Source organism: Bison bison, unplaced genomic scaffold (assembly GCF_000754665.1).
Source record: "Bison bison bison isolate TAMUID 2011002044 unplaced genomic scaffold, Bison_UMD1.0 scf7180017864466, whole genome shotgun sequence".
Classification (NCBI taxonomy): domain Eukaryota; kingdom Metazoa; phylum Chordata; class Mammalia; order Artiodactyla; family Bovidae; genus Bison; species Bison bison.
Genome location: NW_011495027.1, coordinates 6,854,946 through 6,862,868, shown reverse-complemented (window position 1 = coordinate 6,862,868; position 7,923 = coordinate 6,854,946).

Below are 7,923 nucleotides of genomic sequence, written 5' to 3'. Positions count from 1 at the left end.
ATCTTGAGAAAGAAGAATGGAACTGGAGGAATCAACCTACCTGACTTCAGGCTCTACTACAAAGCCACAGTCATCAAGACAGTATGGTACTGGCACAAAGACAGAAATATAGATCAATGGAACAAAATAGAAAGCCCAGAGATAAATCCAGGCACCTATGGACACCTTATCTTTGACAGAGGACGTAAGAATATACAATGGAGAAAAGACAATCTCTTTAACAAGTGGTGCTGGGAAAACTGGTCAACCACTTGTAAAAGAATGAAACTAGAACACTTTCTAACACCATACACAAAAATAAACTCAAAATGGATTAAAGATCTAAATGTAAGACCAGAAACTATAAAACTCTTAGAGGAGAACATAGGCAAAACACTCTCCGACATACATCACAGCAGGATCCTCTATGACCCACCTCCCAGAATATTGGAAATAAGGCAAAAATAAACAAATGGGACCTAATTAAAATTTAAAGCTTTTGCACAACAAAGGAAACTATAAGCAAGATGAAAAGACAGCCTTCAGAATGGGAGAAAATAATAGCAAATGAAGCAACTGACAAAGAACTAATCTCAAAAATATACAAGCAACTCCTGCAGCTCATTTCCAGAAAAATAAACAACCCAATCAAAAAATGGGCCAAAGAACTAAACAGACATTTCTCCAAAGAAGACATACAGATGGCTAACAAACACATGAAAAGATGCTCAACATCACTCATTATCAGAGAAATGCAAATCAAAACCACAGTGAGGTACCATTTCACACAAGTCAGAATGGCTGCTATCCAAAAGTTTACAAGCAGTAAATGCTGGAGAGGGTGTGGAGAAAAGGGAACCCTCTTACACCATTGGGAATGCAAAGTAGTACAGCCACTATGGAGAACAGTGTGGAGATTCCTTAAAAAACTGGAAATAGAACTGCCTTATGACCCACCAATCCCACTACTGGGCATACACACCAAAGAAACCAGAATTGAAAGAGACACAGGTACCCCAGTGTCCATCGCAGCACTGTTTATAATAGCCAGGCCATGGAAGCAACCTAGATGTCCATCAGCAGATGAATGGATAAGAAAGCTGTGGTACATATACACAATGGAGTATTACTCAGCCACTAAAAAGAATACATTTGAATCAGTTCTAATGAGGTGGATGAAACTGGAGCCTATTATACAGACTGAAGTAAGCCAGAAAGAAAAACATCAATACAGTATACTAATGCGTATGTATGGAATTTAGAAAGATGGTAATGATAGCCCTGTATGCGAGACAGCAAAATAGACACAGATGTATAGAACAGTATTTTGGACTCTGTGGGAGAGGGAGAGGGTGGGATGATTTGGGAGAATGGCATTGAAACATGTATAATATCATATATGAAATGAATCGCCAGTCCAGGTTCAATGCATGATACAGGGCGCTTGGGGCTGGTGCACTGGGATGACCCAGAGGGATGGTACGGAGAGGGAGGAGGGAGGGGGGTTCAGGATGGGGAACATGTGTATACCCATGGTGGATTCATGTTGATGTATGGCAAAAACAATACAATATTGTAAAGTAATTAGCCTCCGGTTAAAATAAATAAATTTATATTAAAAAAAAATATGAGAAGGTTTGTAGGTCTGTTCATTTCCGCATTGTTTGTAATTGCCAAATATTGAAAGCAATCTAAACGGCCATACATAGAAAAGTGGTTAAACTCTGGCATATTGCATCATTACACAAGAACCAGTTTGAAGAAGCTCTAAATGAACAAATATAGTACATATTCAGCAAAAAAGCAAAAAGTGATAATATGGCATCACCAACTCAATGGACATGAGTTTGAGAAAAACTCCAGGCGATGGTGAAGAACAGAAAGCAGGAAGCATGGTGAAGTATTGCAGTCCACAGGGTCACAAAGAATAGGACACAATTTAGTGACTGAACAACAAGAGAATTTAACTTCATTATCCAACATATGAGTTTACAATTTGCAAGAATATGTCACAAAAGTTGAATTAAGACAGCAAATATCATATTTCATATCATATATGAAATGAGTCGCCAGTCCAGGTTCGATGCATGATACTGGATGCTTGGGGCTGGTGCACTGGGACGACCCAGAGGGATGGTATGGGGAGGGAGGAGGGAGGAGGGTTCAGGATGGGGAACACATGTATACCTGTGGCAGATTCATTTTGATATATGGCAAAACCAATACAATATTGTAAAGTTAAAAAAAAAAAAGACAGCAAATTAAAAGGCCAGGGCAAAATTTTTCCTATGATCCTCATTGTCCAAGCTCTGTGCACAGAAGAACCAGTGTTTGTAGGAAGACAGTACATAACACATTTAGATGACCTTGGATTCAGATCACACCGTGGATCCCAGATGGAAATCAGCAAGGGAAGAGAAGTTCACAAAATACAGTGAGTGACAGCAGGTAGTCCAGGTTGCCCAGAATCTAAAGGAGTTAAACTTGCAAGAAATTAAGGGCCCAACAGGAAGAGATATTACTTTCATTTCAACAGACAATCCAAACTTTATACATATAAAATACTGTCTCAAGAAACATTCTCTGTCCGTTATTCACCACATATCTTTATAAGCTAAACTCCATATGTTATAGAATTGATGCAACTTCTATTAACCTATATATTTTTATCAGACTCCCAAGAGGAAAAGTATGCATTCATAAGCAGAATTTGTGAGAAGGCTGAGATGAGAACTCTACATTCCTATTCATGAACATGTAGCACTTCCTTTTCTTACTTCTGTCCATGTGAAGAGGAGGAAAATGAAATGGAGAACGTATCACCATAGGTATCATATCATCATTGAGCTGCCACCTGAGTTAAGTTCTGAAAAAGATTCCCAGTAGCAGAGTAGAGAGGACTGAGTCTTGAAACATAGTTTCTGAATCCATAATGAGACCTTGAATGCCCAGAGAAGTAGGCAGGATTTGTTAGACAGGAAAGATATTTATGTTTTAATGATGCCCATATGAGGCATGAGAGGAGTTACCCCACATTCTATGAAGACCTACAAGACCTTTTAGAACTAATACCCAAAGCAATAAATGCTGGAGAGGATGTGGAGAAAAGGGAACCCTCTTACACTGTTGGTGGGAATGCAAACTAGTACAGCCACTATGGAGAACAGTATGGAGATTCCTTAAAAAAAACTGGAAATAGAACTGCCTTATGACCCAGCAATCCCACTGCTGGGCCTACACACCGAGGAAACCAGAATTGAAAGAGACACATGTACCCCAGTGTTCATCGCAGCACTGTTTATAATAGCCAGGCCATGGAAGCAACCTAGATGCCCATCAGCAGATGAATGGATAAGAAAGCTGTGGTACATATACACAGTGGAGTATTACTCAGCCACTAAAAAGAATACATTTGAATCAGTTCTAATGAGGTGGATGAAACTGGAGCCTATTATACAGACTGAGGTAAGCCAGAAAGAAAAACACCAATACAGTATACTAACGCATATATATGGAATTTAGAAAGGTGGTAAAAACAACCTTGTATGCGAGACAGCAAAACAGACACAGATGTATAGAACAGTCTTTTGAACTCTGTGGGAGAGGGAGAGGGGGGATGATTTGGGAGAATGGCATTAAAACATGTATAATATCATATAAGAAACGAATCGCCAGTCCAGGTTCGATGCAGGATACAGGAAGCTTGGGGCTGGCGCACTGGGATGACCCAGAAGGATGGTATGGGGAGGGAGGTGGGAGGGGGGTTCAGGATTGGGAACATGTATACACCCGTGGCAGATGCATGTTGATGTATGGCAAAACCAATACAATATTGTAAAGTAAAAAAAATAATAATAAAAAGAAAAAAAAATAAAGAACTAATACCCCAAAAAGATGTCGTTTTCATTATAGGGGACTGGAATGCAAAAGTAGGAAGCCAAGAAACACCTGGGGTAACAGGCAAATTTGGCTTAGGAGTACAGAATGAAGCAGGGCAAAGGCTAATAGAGTTTTGCCAAGAGAACACACTGGTCATAGCAAACACCCTCTTCCAACAACACCAGAGAAGACTCTACACAGGAACATCACCAGATGGTCAACACCGAAATCAGATTGATTATATTCTTTGCAGCCAAAGATGGAAAAGCTCTATACAGTCAGGAAAAACAAGACTGGGAGGTGACTGTGGCTCAGATCATGAACTCTTTATTGCCAAATTCAGACTTAAATTGAAGAAAGTAGGGAAAACCACTAGACCATTCAGGTATGACCTAAATCAAATCCCTGTGAAAAGAAGAGAAGCAAAGGAGAAAAGGAAAGATATTCCCATTTGAATGCAGAGTTCCAAAGAACAGCAAGGAGACATAAGAAAGCCTTCTTCAGCGATCAATGCAAAGAAATAGAGGAAAACAACAGAATGGGAAAGACTAGAGATCTCTTCAAGAAAATTGGAGATACCAAGGGAACATTTCATGCAAAGATGGGCTCAATAAAGGACAGAAATGGTATGGACCTAACAGAAGCAGAAGATATTAAGAAGAGGTGTCAAGAATACATAGAAGAACTGTACAAAAAAGATCTTCACGACCCAGATAATCATGATGGTGTGATCACTAGCCTAGAGCCAGAATCCTGGAATGTGAAGTCAAGTGGGCCTTAGAAAGCATCACTACGAACAAAGCTAGTGGAGGTGATGGAATTCCAGTTGAGCTATTTCAAATCCTAAAAGATGATGCTGTGAAAGTGCTGCATGCATTATGCCAGCAATTTTGGAAAACTCAGCAGTGGCCACGGGACTGGAAAAGGTCAGTTTTCATTCCAATCCCAAAGAAAGGCAATGCCAAAGAATGCTCAAACTACCACACAATTGCACTCATCTCACATGCTAGTGAAGTAATACTCAAAATTCTCGAACCAGGCTTCAGCAGTACATGAACTGTGAACTTCCAGATGTCCAATCTGGTTTTAGAAAAGGCAGAGGAACCAGAGATCAAATTGCCAACATCTGCTGGATCATCGAAAAAGCAGGAAAGTTCCAGAAAAACATCTGCTTCATTGACTATGCCAAAGCCTTTGACTGTGTAGATCACAATAAACTGTGGAAAATTCTGAAAGAGATGGAATACCAGACCACCTGACCTGCCTTCTGAGAAACCTGTATGCAGGTCAGGAAACAACAATTAGAACTGAACATGCAACAATGGACTTGTTCCAATTAGGGAAAGGAGTACATCAAGGCGGTATACTGTCATCCTTCTTATTTAACTTATATGCAGAGTACATCATGAGAAACGCTGGGCTGGATGAAGCACAAGCTGGAATCAAGATTGCCAGGAGAAATATCAATAACCTCAGATATGAGGATGACACCACCCTCATGCTGGAAAGTGAAGAGGAACTAAAAAGCCTCTTGATGAAAGTCAAGCAGGAGAGTGAAAAAGTTGGCTTAAAGCTCAACATTCAGAAAACTAAGATCATGGCATTCGGTCCCATCACTTCATGGCAAATAGATGAGAAAACAGTGGAAACAGTGTTAGACTTTATTTTTTTGGTCTCCAAAATCACTGCAGATAGTGATTGTAGCCATGAAATTAAAAGACACTTACTCCTTGGAAGGAAAGTTATGACCAACCTAGATAGCATATTAAAAAGCAGAGACATTACTTTGCCAACAACGGTCCGTCTAGTCAAGGCTATGGTTTTTCCAGTAGTCATGTATGGATGTGAGAGTTGGACTGTGAAGAAAGCTGAGCACTGAAGAATTGATGCTTTTGAACTGTGGTGTTGGAGAAGACTCTTGAGAGTCCCTTGGACTGCAAGGAGATCCAACCAGTCCATCCTAAAGGAGATCAGTCGTGGGTGTTCATTGGAAGGACTGATGTTGAAGCTGAAACTCCAATACTTTGGCCACCTCATGTGAAGAGTTGACTCATTGCAAAGACCCTGATGCTGGGAAGGGTTTGGGGCAGAAGAAGAAGGGGATGACAGAAGATGAGATGCCTGGATGGCATCACCGACTCAATGGATGTGAGTTTGAGTGAACTCCGGGAGTTGGTGATGGACAAGGAGGCCTGGCATGTTGCAATTCATGGGGTCGCAGAGTCAGACATGACTAGCAACTGAACTAACTAATAGGATGCATATAATGAAGAGAATGATAAAGCGAAGGGTATATGATGGGGCCTTGAGAACACGACATCTCAGGGGTGAGCAGAGGCAGGATGTGACATGAAGGAGATGAGAGTAGAGTCAGAAAATCCTCTAGGAGTTTCAAGACACCATGATGTCTCAATAATGCAACAAATATGTGTGGAATACCTACACATACTATGCATTGTTCTAAGTGCTCAGTGTCCAGAAGTGAACAAAGTGGATAAAACCCATGCCCCATGCAGCTCTAGTCTAGGGTCAGGCAGATGATTAACAAAACAAAAACAGTCAAAGTCCATATATGTGTTAGATGATGGTAAGCGGTCTGGAGAAAAATAAGCAACAAATAAAATTATCAGGAATTGGGATAGAGATTGTTGTGCATTAAATTATAAATAGTGTATTCTAAGAAAGAGTCGAGATGAAGCTGATCAGCAACCTTGGTGAGGACAGGTTTAGTGAGATGAGAAGGGAACAGGAGACAGATTGGATAGTGGAGTGACTGGCAAAGGAAGGAAAAAGATAAAAAATGTAGTGTGTCTCCACATGGAAGTGAAAGAGCTGCAATGTGTATAGGTAAAGATATGTACCCAGGATTAATTTATTTAACTGGAATAAAAAGACAGTTCTTGTTTATAGATTGACAAGAAGAGAGAAGATAATGAAGGTGACTGAGGATCTCTCAGGTGGGACAAGAGTCTTGCATCTGAGGGAGGCTATTTTAATCAAAAAAGCAAAATGGCTGTCTGAGGAGGCCTTATAAATAGCTGTGAAAAAAAGAGAAGTGAAAAGCAAAGGAGGAAAGGAAAGATATACCTGTTTGAATGCAGAGTTCCAAGGAAAGATAAGAAAGCCTTCCTCAGCAATCAGTGCAAAGAAACAGAGGAAAACAATAGAATGCAAAGGACTAGAGATAACTTTGAGAAAATTAGAGATACCAAGGGAACATTTCAGGCAAAGATTGGCACAATAAAGGACAGAAATGGTATGGATCTAACAGAAACAGAAGATATTAGAAAGATTTGGCAAGAATATACAGAATAACTATACAAAAAAGATCTTCATTACCCAGATAATCACGATGATGTGATCACTCACCTAGAGCCAGACATCCTGGAATGTGAAGTCAAGTGGGCCTTAGAAAGCATCACTACAAACAAAGCTAGTAGAGGTGATGGAATTCCAGTTGAGCTATTTCAAATCCTGAAAGATGATGCTTTGAAAGTGCTGCACTCAATATGCCAGCAAATTTGGAAAACTCAGCAGTGGCCACAGGACTGGAACAGGTCAGTTTTAATTCCAACCCCAAAGAAACGAAATGCCAAAGAATGCTGAAAACTACCACACAACTGCACTCATCTCACATTGCATTCATCTCACATGCTAGTCCTGGAGTAGGAAATGATGACCCACTCCAGTATTCTTGCTTGGAGAATCCCGTTGACAGAGAAGCCTGGTGGACTACAGTCCATGGGGTCACAAAGAGTCGGACATGACTGAGCTACTGAACACACACATACATACATAAAGTATGCTCAAACTTCTCCAAGCCAGGCTTCAGCAGTACGTGAACTGTGAACTTCCAGATGTTCAAGCTGAATTTAGAAAAGGCAGAGGAACCAGAGATCAAATTGCCAACATCCACTGGATCATCGAAAAAGCAGGAAAGTTCCAGAAAAACATCTGCTTCATTGACTATGCCAAAGCCTTTGACTGTGTAGATCACAATAAACTGTGGAAAATTCTGAAAGAGATGGAATACCAGACCACCTGACCTGCCTTCTGAGAAACCTG